Genomic DNA, 14072 nt, shown 5'->3' on the forward strand with positions numbered 1-14072 from the left:
CCTGAGAATCCGTATTAGGTGAGCCAAAGTCACCATTAATATAGAGCACTGGGCCATACTATAACCTTACACTTCACATCTCTGGGGTGTCCTGAACTGAGAAAAAATGGTACTTTCGAACAATCACTTGGGAGGACTTTCAAAAGTGACCTCTTACCAAAGTCAATCCGTTTGCTTTTCCCCTTTTTTATTCATTTTTATCTGTGTTTGCTGTTCCTGCTCAATCTCTCCATCGCTCTGTGGCTCTGCGCGGCCGCTCCGGCCCCGTGCTCCGTGGCCGGTCACGTCAGAGAGGCCGTTCCTCCTTCACTGGATGCAATTACAGATTAGGGCTAAAACACAGGTTCAGGCCATGCTGCTACCACTCCTCCTGCCGCCGCAGCCTCCGCTGAATATGCAGCAGTGTGGAGAGGAGTGAAAACAACACACACTGACGAGCAGGAATAAAGTTAAATAAAAGTACATGCAGACTTAAACCCACAGAAGTCACATTCGGGAAGCGGCGTGTCCTCACAGTGTTTACCGATGACTCATCACTCCTAACATGTAGAAATACGTCGACAAACAGAACCTGCCACCTCTGCACATTCTGACCTTTTTAAAGGTTGTTTAATTCTCTGCACCGCGTGGAAACGGAAACACCGCTTCTCCCGAGTTTAAAGTCAAAATTAGTGTTGAAATTCTTCCGTCGCAAAAAGAAAAACACAGATTTTTGTATCACTGCAGACGATCAACCGAGCCGCCCATTTATAGGAGACAAAGAAACCGTTTGATGACAGACATCAAGCTCGTCTCAGCGACTCAGAAACAGGCTGCTTTTAAGAAGCCTTGTTTTAACTTATCAGTGTATCGAGACCGAGGAGCAAAAGCACCGTTTGTGGCGTCACTGTCGTCTCTAAGGGGTCCACTGCAGTTATTTTACCCAGTAAAGTGACGCACACTGAGTTCAGACAGGTGAAGCTAATTTTTGTGCCACCTTACTCACACACATGCCTGGTATATCTGGTATATGGAGTATTTATGCAACCCAGTGTTTGCAGATGACAGCCAGTAGGAGGAGATGTTGATGCTAGTGCTAACGTGACTTGTAGAAAAGTGCCAGCTACATACTTTCAGACCTCATGATGTCGTCCAGTTTTTTAGTTCACTTTTGTGTTCTGTGATTGAGTCATAGACCTCCACTGAAGTGAAGAACAACTTTATTGAAACAATTATTCCATCTACAATCTCGGTGATCCAGAGGAATCTCACGGCTAATCAGGTTTGAGTCACATAATCATTCTTGCATCGCCTCGCGCACATTCGCGCCTAACAACTACACCAACAATTTGTGTTAAATCGTATGTTCCCGTAGGGCTGCACGGTGGTGGTGGTTCGAGTCCCGGTTCAGACGTAGTGGGCTTTTCTGTGTGGAGTCTGCATGTTCTCCCCGTGCATGCGTGGGTTCCCTCCGGGTATTTCGGCTTCCTCCCACAGTCCAAAGACATGCTCATTAGGTCCATTGGTGACTCTAAATTTGAGTGTGAAAGGTTGTCTGTCTATGTGTGTCAGCCCTGTGATTGACTGCTGATCAGTCCAGGTGTAACCCCGCCTCTCGCCCAATGACAGCTGGGATCGGCTCCAGCCCCCCTGTGACCCTGAACAGGATAAGCGGTATAGATATTGTATGTTACTGTGACATACAAAGACATCTGAAGACTTCACTTAGACATACGACAGATATCCAGTGGTTTTATTACACAATATTACGGCTTATTAAAGCACGATAGTTTACTAAACTGACTCAGGTTAAAGGTCATTTTGAAACTCTAATACAATCAGCATAAACACGTCTGACAGAGGTCCACACCGCGATGCAACAGGATGGAGTTTGGTTTGATGGTTTTAGGCTAAAAGGGTCCTTAAAGACGACTGATGGTGCTTTTCCTCTGGCAGAAAACAACTTCAGCTTTTAGAGTTTCTGATAAGAGCAGACGGCAGAATAATTGTCTCCCAAAATGGGAAGGAGAGCAAGGACAACAGTCCTGCGTGTGACAGGAAGTAGCTCGGTTTTTTGGGTAGTTAAATCTCCAGAAACTGAACTAATGCATCACAATGGACTCAACAACAGGAACGAGAGGGGAGAAGCTGCAATAATGACATTCATTGGTGTTTGAGAAGCCGTATATAGGTTATATTATCTGTGCCTGTGTACCTGTAGAACAAAATGTGGTTTATTTCAGGATTACGCCCACCTAATCCTTACATAAGACTGACAGAATACATGTATTTATACGGCTGCTTCACTGGATTGTTTTCATATTCGCCGTTAGAAGAGACTGCATTAAAGAAAAACAATCACTTTGTGACAGAATATAGATCCCTCTCCTATGTAACATGGAGAGCACAAATGTAAACCACATGATGGTTGGCCCTGGGCACGAATGAATACATGAATAAATACATGAATAAGCAGTGCTCCGGTTATGTGATATATTGTAAATTCACTTCTTAATAAAACAAAAGGAGTACCTGGACGGGGTTTGTTTGCACACGATTTCTAAGCTTGAGTTGGTCGTCTTGTTGCAGGAGAATAATTAATGATGACTCAAAGATCTCTGCTGAATCTGTGGACAAACCTGCTGATGGTAACAAGACGCTGTGACCAGCTGTGTGTGCAACATGTTACCACTTTACCTACAACAAGCTGGATTTGGCGATCCAACCAGTTCTTTGGAAACGAAACAGCATCAAAAAATGTGACAAACAGGAGCAATCAGCCGGGCGACGAGCTTTCATTAAGGTGCGGCTGCCGTTGGCGCCAGTTCGCCCTGATTTGATCTGGAGTTCAATTTGATTCTGTCTTGCTGTCATTGGTTTAACACTGACCAGTCCGTCGGGGGGGAGGCGGCAATAAAGTTAGTAATTCATCTCAGAAAAGGGCAGTGTCAGAGGCAGCCAATCTCTAAATATAATCTGGAAACCAAGTTCACATTTGACCTTTGGCCTTTGCCAGGTGACCCCTTTGAATCCCGGCACCAGCTGGAAATGTGTCCGGGGTACACGAGTGTGGAAAGCTCTGCCTTCCCAAATCATTAGTTCCTCCTGTCAGGATGCCCTTGCACAAAGCAAAGCGTGCATGTTCGGATCTCTGCAGACACATTTCAGTGCTCAGAGTTCAGAGCAGAAACTTCCAATGGACGTTTTACTCACAAGCGTATGTTAAAGAAAGCTGCGATGGGGAATAAGATTGCCAACCGGCTTTAGAAAGGGTCAAAGAAAGGGGGCAGATTAAACTCTCCTCTTCCTCAACACGACTGCTGTGAAGCCCCCACCTGCCCTCAGGGGTTGGGGTGGAGACGGAGCTGGGGCTGGAGGACGGAGTGGGGGGTTGGGGAGCTTGATTATAATGATTGGCACCTGTGAAAGAGGGCTTGGGCAAGTGCACGGACCATATCAAAGAGGATCAGCCGGGGCACACTGTGACCTGCCTGTTATTAGGTGCCAAAATGAAATGGTCTCTCTATAGCCCTTCAAGAAATCATTTAACCAGTCACAGCTGAGAGAAAAACACGCATGCATGCTCACGCTCACACGCAGAACGTCAGGCAAATACACACACACACACTGTGCAGTAAAGACCAAAGGCTGCTTGAGTACATTAACGTTGAAAGTGGGAAGTACCTTTAGAATCTCGACAAAAAGACCGCTTGTTGGATTTTTACCACATTCCAGTTTTCCTCGACAGGTGGAGTTAGCTCGGATGTTGTGGAGAGAACTACAGAAGCCCTGAGCGGACATGCATCCATACATTTTTATTGTGCATGATAATGAGTAATTTCCAGTTGTTTTCTTGAGATCTCGACTTATTTATTTTGTCTTCTTGATAACAAAGCTGCAGCACCATAACGTCACATGATCATAACTCATATCCTCGGAGCTGCAAAAGCACCAAACAAACATTAAAACAGGCTGAACTGACCTCATCAGTGTGGGCGACGGCAGCATGGCATGTCCTGCTCTGTGACATCACAGTGACCAGCCTGTTGTTCTGTCTGTCTGATCTCGAGATAACGAGATAAAGAAGTCCAGTTCTTCTTCTTCTTATGACGGGAAAACAGAGTAAATAAAATGTACGGATGCATGTCCGCTTAGGGCTTCCGTAGAGAACAACAATAAGAGAAAACTCTTTGACACTCAACCCGTGGTTTATGTTTCTACGCTCTCATACGACCTGTGAGTGTTTCCTAAATAAACATCTCTATGAATGACAAGCGACGTGTCCTCACATGTTGGGACCAAACGTCTTTGTTTTGTTTATAAAGAGAATTCTGGTTTGGGTTATACGCTACTAACTTTACCCTTCATGTTGACATTAACTTTAGGTGTTACAAGTCAGCGGGTGACAGCCCTGTGATTGTCTGATTGATTGTTGTATCCTGTGATAACTACGACGGCCACTAGCGGCGTCGGACAACCTATACGGTCATATTTCTGGTGCGGACAGTCTCGGATATTTACAAGTAATGGGCGACACCATTTTCTCGAGGCGATGCAGCTCGATGATGACATGATGTTGATATTCAGAAGTCTCGTGACAGAAACTGACGTCAGTATAAATTTTGTTCTCTGGTTGGTTAAATTTGTTTGAAAGATACTTTAAAACAGAAAAACAGCGTTTGTATTACTTTTGGAGGAGAGGGGAAAGTGGTTTAATAAAAACAGTGTGTTATGTTGTGTCACAGATTCTGGGGGGAGGAAATTTCACGATGTCCAGTTTAGAAAAGACAGATTGGTGGAAGAGAATCAGACAAACAAACAATAGTTTTAGTCCGATGATAATTTAACCGTGTATTTTTGATCAACTAGCAGTAAATTAAGTTTAGCTGAAGCACTTTTACAGCCATATAAGTTTGGCAAAGATCTGTAGTAACATGTTTACTTCGGATCACTTTTGGGAGTAGGACATATTAAAGCGAAATCTTCATTCTGATTCCTCTCAGAATAGAACTGGACCAGCTTCAGCTCCTCCTGCCAACATCTCTTTGCATGTCGTCTTTTCTCAGCCGTATTACTGGAGGTCTGGACTTTCCTCTTGTGTTCAGATGGCCTACAGTTTGTTCATAACAAATATTTCCTGTCACTTAGTAGCACCCCCACACCCCCAGCACTCCCCCTGCTCATCAGCCATATCTCTGCAAGCATTCCCTCATTCGTTGTGTCTCCACACTGACCGAGCCTGCCGTCCCCTTGAGGGACCGCTTCACTCATGACTTCCACTGTTGTGTCTCAGCAGTCCTCTGCCTTTTGCACAAACATATCGATCACTTCCACCTCTCCTCCTTTGTCACCTTTTCTGTCCTGGGCTAAAAATACATTTTCACCACCAATCCCTGAACGCCAGCGACCACCCACAATCCTCTTTCCTCCGTCCTTTGACCTCTCTGCCCCCGCTTTAATCCTTTTCATATTTGTATCTAGAATGTTTGTTTCATCAAAATCCACCTTGCGACCTCCTCGAGACTCCGCGACCTTAAGATACGATCGCTGTTATCCCGAGGTCAGAAGATCCCCTGTGCATTTGGGGACGTGTTTGGCATTGAATTCCTTTGTGAGGACCCACAATGGTCGAAATCCGTGAACCCACAAAAGTGCCGTCTTCAAATAAATGCTGATTGCTGTGTTATTAGGTTCCTTTAGCTCATAAAAAACATGACAGTCCCCTGACGTTTACAGAGCCAGGCACTTTACTGGGGTCAATAAAAGGAAATTGCCGCTCATAGAAGCTGTGGGAGTAAGACGTACAACTCAAGCGACGACCTGAACCAAGCAAAATAAATAAAGAACACCTCCTTCAAGGCCGGCATTGTCGCTGTTTAATTGTATCGCCAGGCTCAGTCCAAAAAGTCTTAACTCTGGCCTCGTTTACCCTCAATGATGAAATCTCACCTGTGATCCTCTTATCTCTTTGACAAGGCTGACAATAACAAGCGCGAAGGTCACCGCAAAGACACTGCTTTACTCTCCGAATAACAAGTTCGGCTTTCAAAAGGCCGGAGCGGTGGCAATAATGTCCAGATCAGTGGACCACACGCATCCCCTTGGCGCTACAAGAAAGGTCTATTTGCAGGAAGCTTTGGGAAGGTCACGGCAGCGAGGCCTTCGACTGAAGTGTCTCAATCACGGCTTTGCAGAGGCAGGGTCACCTGATGGCCGGTGCCGTCTGTTCCAGAGGGTACTTAACCCTGGATGAGTAGCTAATGGAGGGAGTCATCCAGAGCAGATTCACCTAACCCATTTAAATAGGCATCCACTCACAAATACATGGATAAGCATGGAGCTGCTGAGTGCTGCGAAGCCAAAGGTGCTATTAAGGAGACAAAAAACACTCAGAGGCTGCTTTGGTTGCACTCGCCGGAGAGTTTAGGGAGCGTTTGAGTAGATTATTAAAACTTTGATTGTCTGTGATTGGGATTCTATCTTTGCAGGCTAAAATGAGCGAAGCATCAAATGTTTTTAAAGAATTACGATGAGTGCATATTCAAAGGAACCCCCCCCACGGCATTGACTTAACAACACTCGCAGCGGTCTTCGTAAAAAAAGGGGGGAAAACATGCAGTAAAAAAGTGGACAACATATTAAATCTGATCGCGCTGTAACGAAAAGCGAGCAGTGATAATAATAAGCTCTGATGGGGCCCTCTTATGGCCCATCGATTTCCAATAGCTGAGATCATAGAAAGCTGGGTGGGTAATTACACTGTGCAAGCAGAGGTCGTCCTGAGCAAATATCATTATCATCAGATTAGAATGAAAGGCTGGCGCGGGTCGAGCACGCAGGGGTGAAGGAGACCCAAAGGAGAAGCTTCTCAGCACACATCCCTGACCCTTCATCTGTCTCAATGTCCCCACCTTGCTCCCCCCCTCCACGGGTCAGCCCTACATCACACTGACACAAACAAGAGGAGGGGGGGCGGGGCAGGTCACCGAGGCGCAACCATTCATCAGTGAGAGACAAGGCAGATGATGAGGACGATACCTCAGAGAAGCAAACGGATAAACAAGGAGACAACGGAAGATGGCACGTGTGCAGAGCGGTCGCAGGGCGGACACCAGGAAGTGAGGTGTCTGATCGTTGGAGGAAGATCTGCTGACAAAGTTTACAACTACTGTCTCTTCAAAACCCCCGGGCCTTTGCACGTTGACAGAGACATTAGCGGCGTCTTCAAAATGCTCCAGAAATCCAACATATCACATTCAAAATGATGTGAAACAAACTCAGAGCTGAGTTTAACCCTTTAACATCCTCACAAAGAAAACAGCAATGGAAAAATGTTTTGCAATTATTTTTTATGCATTTGGACAATAACAACAACAATCAATGTTTGTTTTTTTAACAGACCCCACAATTCTTGAGATTTTGTCCTCCACCAAACGGTTGACATGAAGCTCTGTGGTAAAAGTATGAAAATGTATACAATACTGAAATAGGTAGAACAAGTCACATGCTGACTTTTTTGAAGAAATAAGCATCACAGATGTTTTTGGGGGCATTAAATCCACTTTGCATCTCATGGTATGCTACAAGACATTGCAGGTTTTCATTCGAACACAGAACATTGCATTTCTGAATGCATTGGGCATTAGATCCACTTTTTCTACTTTAATCCACATGAGCTCACTCATTCCTGCCTACAATCAGCATATGGGCGGCAGTGACCTTTCTGACATGCTGTTACACCTGTACAAGACCCCAGCCCAGTCACGCCGATGGTACCTTCCCCTCTTCGGATATATTCTTGATCTGTGCATCTCAAACTCCTTAAAACATGTTATCTTGTAACAGTAGTAATATGTTCACATATATCAAAATGTTTCAGTTTGTTACCATAGAATTAATAGTTTTACCAGTATGAGTATTATTCCCATGTATTTAGTCTAGAGATTTACCTTATGTACTTTCCAAACATTTTAGAAATGGTAAAACATTTTAATGATGGATTTTTTAAATTCAAATATGTAATGGAATAGTGTTACTGACATGGTAATAACAAGAGTGAATATTCATACATTTTTTATCTACTAAAAACTGGAATTTTTTCTATTTTATTGCTACCTTTACCTGACAATGACAAATCAACCGTTTGGTAGAGGATGTTTTTAAACAGTTAAAAAATCGTATTAATGAATTTATTTTAACATATATGTAATGAACTAACATTAATTGTGTCATATTGAAAAATATGATTATTCAAAAGGTTTTTATTTCATGGCAGGAGTCAATTTTATTTACATTACCTTTGTATCATTACCTTTACCATAAAGCACTAAATCAACCGTTTGGTTGAGCATGTTTATAATAAAAAATTGTTTGACCCTTATTAAACTTATTTTTGACGTATAAAGTAACTTGATTCTGTTCAGTTAGACCTCTGAAACCATAATACGTCGAGAAAATATGCTTACCGTCGAAAATGTAGCCAGACCGAGTACACATGTCGGACCTACGTTTTTGGCTGCTCACATCCTGGTAGGCGGCAGACTGAAAAGGAACCACCACTTTCAGACACTGCACAATCTGGTGGATTTTTTCAGCATAGCATATCTCCACCGAATAGTAGAGATGGCTCAATCAGGTTGAGTTAAGTTTAACACATTTTCCATTAAGATGTAGTGACTTAAAATGTGCTGTACCAAATGGTTGAGCAGGAGGTTAAAGGGTTTAAGGAAGAAGCCTCCTGTGTAACTGTGCACGGTCAATCCGTGGCAAATTGGTGCACATTCGACAGCCCCCCAAAATTCCCCAATATAGTTACAGTTAAAGCTCACAATGTGGTTTAATATCAAAAAAGACATGGCCTGTTTTATTAACACAAAGCGTGCATCGAACATGAAGGAAACACTGGCAGCGCGTAGATATTCAGATTGTAACTGTCAGGGTCCGCCCCATAAAACAGGAACAGTCCGTATAAGAGCTGCGTGCATCAGAAGCAGCTTCCTCTCTCTCTTTCTCTCTCCGAGATGTCATAATGGTTCAAACGAAGTGTGAAGAAGGAGATGAAGCGTCCACAGATGATGAGAGGGGAGGGAGGCCTCACCTAGCTCATCTCCCTCACCCCGGGTTTTCCTCCACGGCCAATCCCACACATGCAAGCGCAGAGATCCTGGGCGGCCTGGAGAGAGGTAAGAGTGCCACTCTGACGAGCCTCTGACGTCTCTATCTGCGCGCTCAGTGTGGGAGCTGGCCCGGGCCACCTGCATTAGCATAAACAAGGCGTGCTGCTGGGGTCCGCCTGTCAGGGGGCTGTCACCGTCGAGGACAGAGCAGAGACGCCTCTGCATTAACCTCCAGGCTTATCTCGCTCTCTGTGCGTCCCATGAAAAAAGTGGGGATTAGTGCTCAGTCAGGAATTGCTTTTGGGTCCTTGTCACTCCTGCACGATTATTGAACTCCCTCTTCTATACTCAGACTATTATTCTCATCCCTCTCTGCCACTTCCCCAAAGGCAGGGGATCCCTGAGGCTTTAAACGGCAACCAGCAGGATCTGAGCGCCTTTGATTTTGGTGACACCTTTGGTGATAAGTTGTCACTGCAGTGACTTCTGTGTTTACACGAACCAACAGAACTTATGTCACTTTCTCTAAATCGTTTACAAAGAAAATCTCATTTAAAGTTTAAAAACGTGTCAGCGCCGAGTCGTCTGTGAGCGCACAAACAAATTCAGCCCTCCTCCACCATTTCAGACTGAAACAGACGTGCAGGAAAGATAATTTCACCAGATCCAAAAAGCGGTGGACCTGAACAGACGAAGAGAAAGAACACCAACACTGGCAGCTGCACGATGCTCCGACCAATTAACGAGCAGCCGCGGTCAAAAAGAGCAGCAATTTTCTCCGGCACTTCACGTTTCACACTCTCAGTCTCACCTGTGAAAACACATTTTATTCCACTGCGATCATTACGACCAGTACGTGATCAGAGCTGATGGGGATACGTACTGACACACCAACCCAGGACCCAGTGCCAGGCAATGGGACCCCACCCACACCAAATAGGCCTTAATGCAATTTGTATCAGGAGCAGCTGCCGGCTCTTGATGACTGAAATTTGACCCTTGACGTCTACTTATCGCACCATTATCTTTATAGGTTACTGAGCCTTTATTCCTCCTGTGGATGAAAGCGTGCCGAGTCAACGAGGAACCTTTTCAACCCGGTCGCACAAACGTGTACGTGGACTAAAATACTTGAATCAAGTAATAACATTGGAGGCATGTTTTGTTGTTTTAAAAAAGATGGCCGACATGACAGCTCCCATAAAGAGAGGCCAAACCCTCTCTATCGCCCCCTGCTGACTGGCTGCAGTATAGCTCAAAAAGCCCCGCCTCCTCCATGTTAACAGATGGGACATGAGTCAAACTATAAAATCAAAATACACGTCAAACATGGTTTCTGTCTTCATAGTTAGTTCTTATCATGCTGATTTATGTCCAAGTGTTCATTTTTCTGACTAGTTAATTTTAATTAGTTACTTGATGCTATAAAAAGGGGGTGTGGCCTCATGATTGACAGCTCTGTTGACAAATGGGGCTCCTGCAGCGTTCTGTTCCCGAGTAGCAGAGTAGAGGAGGAACGGCGAGAGGAGACGTAACTAACACTAACACTACAGTCATTGAACTTTCCATCAGCGTGAATATCTGCTTCAGACCGACACAAGAAGCTGTTCTGCTGCAGACTGAGCCCACCTGAGGGCTCCAACACGCCAAGGACACCTGAGGGCTCCAACACGCCAAGGACACCTGAGGGCTCCAACACGCCAAGGACACCTGAGGGCTCCGACACGCCAAGGTAAAGGTGTGTGTCGGGTAGAGGAAGGGGCGGACGATCTTTACTGCACACACTCTGGATACAGATGAGCAAGATGGCAGCGCCCACTCAGGGGGGGGTTAGGCTTCTTTTTAGTACGAGAGGAGGAGGAGACGCATCGGCCATCTTTACATACAGTCACTGACCTACACCTAACCGAACTGCAACCACTTTTTTTAGGTTTACACACCTGAGTACTTCACGGTTTGGGCTGAGATTACATGTGAAGATAGACTTTTTCTTCTTCTTGACACAAACTGTCGTCTCTTTGATGAGCTGTGATCACCACCACCACGTAATGCAATATTTCTGGCTGGCACTGAAAGTGTTTTTTTGTTGTAGGCACGACGTGTACCTACGACTAAAAAAAAGAACTTCAACGTGAACATAACTTCATTGTCTCCGAGTGGAAATTTGTTTTACATCCAGGTGACTGTCCTGGGAAAGTCCAAATACCGCCTTAAAATGCAAAATAAACCAATGTGTTAAATTCAGACTGAGTCGGTGAATAAAAAAGGCTCTATGGAAACCGCTTCTGTGGACATTACTGCTGTTAACTCAAGGTTTCCTTCTTATGGCGCTCAGACCACAAAAGCTTTAAACGAACCTTCAGAAAATAAAACCGCCTCAGAGGTCAAGAATCAACTTTCACTTTGCGCTGGAAGGGTTTCAAGTATCTTTTCTTAATTTGAAACTTTTCCTTGAGAGACTTAAGAGCAGGATAAGTCACAAAACATTGATTTTCTTCTCTTTTTCAGGGCTCTGCTGCTACATTATTATATTTCTTTCCATCACTGCCAAGTCAAAACCGCACCGCCTCCACCTTAGCATCCATTCAGCACATTCTTGACATCCCGGCGTTGGTTGATTCCCGTGTCCTCCAGCTCCACTGTCAACAAGAATGATGTAGTCTGAAAGGTAAATGTGCTCCATCGTGATTGTCTGCTTCATTGACAGAAAAAGGAAGTTAAGTTCTTCCTTCTTCTTCTCCATCCTCCTCTTCTTCTTCGGCATGTATCCCCGACAAGAGATGGCGTTGCGGCGTTCTCCGGCTGCAACATGGCGAGAGAGCCCCGATCCATATGTGCAGACCTCGGGCCTAATCAAACAGGCTGATGTAGGGACGGAGTCAATAGCTGCTTAATTACTAACGAGAGTAATGACAATAACAATCACGTTCCTCTTCGGCTGACGTAATTAAGGGGGGCATGAGAGGCACACCGAGGGAGCGCTGCCTCCAAGCAAGGCAGCAATTAGGGCAGCAGCCGAGGAGGCAGCTTTTGGCAAAGACAGGCGACGAGCTGCAAACTCCGTCTCAGCCCCGTCTCTCGTCTCACACCTTGTCCTCCTCTCAGGCATCAGTATCATCAGTCGGTGCCATGCTCTGACAGCGCCGGGCTTCATTATATCTGTCCTGCCCATCGGTGGTGTGCGAGCGCCGTGTTGTTCAAGCGCGCGTTCTGCAGCACGTCGCTGGCGGCTGCCATGTTTAATGACCCTCCTCCTCCTGTATCCAGCGCTCAGTAGGCACAGCGTGAGACGTGGGGAAACACTCAATTTCTGTAATGGCTTGAAATGGAGTAAATATCACTCGCCCCCCTGCATTTGTTACTCATTCAAGCCCAGTTATCACTTGCTGCCTAATTTCCTGGTGCACTGACAAAGGCAGAGGGCGTTTCCATAGAGAGGGAACCCTTGTGGTTTTTCGTGCTTCTCTCAACTTGGCACTCTGTTCATTTCACAGCAATTATCCTGAGTCATTCCACACATTCTGCCACAGAACTCAAGGGAAGGACCTTTCAGCTAATTGCTTTCAAATGGAAATAAAAAATAATCACACGGCTACTTTGTCAAAATGGCTCCTGTTATGCAGCATTTGGTGTGGGAAATTGATGTGGGATTCCTTTTAATGTCCCATTTACAACGCCTCCCGCTCCATTTCCAGATGAAAACCCTTTCTTTTATTCATTTGGGACAAAGCCCCGACATCGCACGCGGCGTGATTCTTCAGTTTGTCACAAACTAACATGTTTGTGTGGACAGCTTCTTTAAAGTCGACATGTTTATTAGCTTTTTTTCACCTCCAGTGCTTGGAGTTATTTATGCAGGGGCGGCTCGCAGATCCGTGGTGTGGATTTAACTTCAACATTTATACATGTCAGTATTTATGCTATGTGAAATAAATATTTAATGATGTGTTTATTTTACTTTATGTCCCCACAGCAGACTAGTTGTTTTCTTGGTTATGTGACTTCTTAAAAGTGTGACGCAGACGTTTCCTCTCTGCTAACAAACAGACCTCTACAGCTACAAAATAAACACCTCTGCACACAGTAATTAAACTGATTCAAGTCCAGCCTTGAGGTATCCGTTGCCACATCGATCATGCTTTCAAACACAGAAATATGTATGGAAAACAACTCTCAATTATAATTAATATTTATTGAAATTCAGCAGCAGAGTGAGACGCAGCCACATCAGCCGGACTTCCAGGGGCGGGCTCAATGGTGTAGTGCAGGGTATATGTGGGTACGCCGTATACCCACTTCTCAATCCCCTCTGATGCGCAGCATTCATGTATGCGAGCCAAACTGCACAATTATCTTTCATAGGATGGTGGCATGCATGACCCACCCTTCGCTGCCTCTCATTGGCCAGTACTCATTATGCAGGACTGATGAGCCAATCAGAGGCAGAGTAGGGCGGGGGATACCTGGGAAAAGAATTATTGCCTAACAGTAATTTTGTGAGTTCACTTTTAAACTATTCGCCGTTAGAATACGCTATGTAACGTTTATGAACAGCCAGGTAAGATGCAGCGAGCTATTCAAACAAAGATTTCCTTTATCAATTGCAAATGTCCTCGCGAATCTACGCTAATCTTAGCCCACAGCTAAAGATGCCGGTACAGTGGCAAATACTACTGGCCCATTTTTGGGTAAACTAAATAGAGTAGTCTTACATGTCGCTGTTTATATAACGGGGCGTCTATCCTTTGCTGAATGGGCTGCTAAAAAACAGGGCATGAATTAAGAGTATACCCACTTCTGGGAACCATGATTGTCTGTAACAATCCCGACTCCTTCTGTTGTTTTTAATTTGATGAGTGAAACTCTGACATGTTGGAGTGTTTAAAGTCATTAAGATCCATCCTCTGGAGACCAGGAATATCTGTGTCAAACATGGTGTCAATCAGAGTTGTTTCAGTAAAAACCACACATGTCCGC

Source organism: Semicossyphus pulcher, unplaced genomic scaffold (genome assembly GCF_022749685.1).
Source record: "Semicossyphus pulcher isolate SPU_LCO1_2020_fin unplaced genomic scaffold, fSemPul1.0.p SCAF_25, whole genome shotgun sequence".
NCBI classification, from domain to species: domain Eukaryota; kingdom Metazoa; phylum Chordata; class Actinopteri; order Labriformes; family Labridae; genus Semicossyphus; species Semicossyphus pulcher.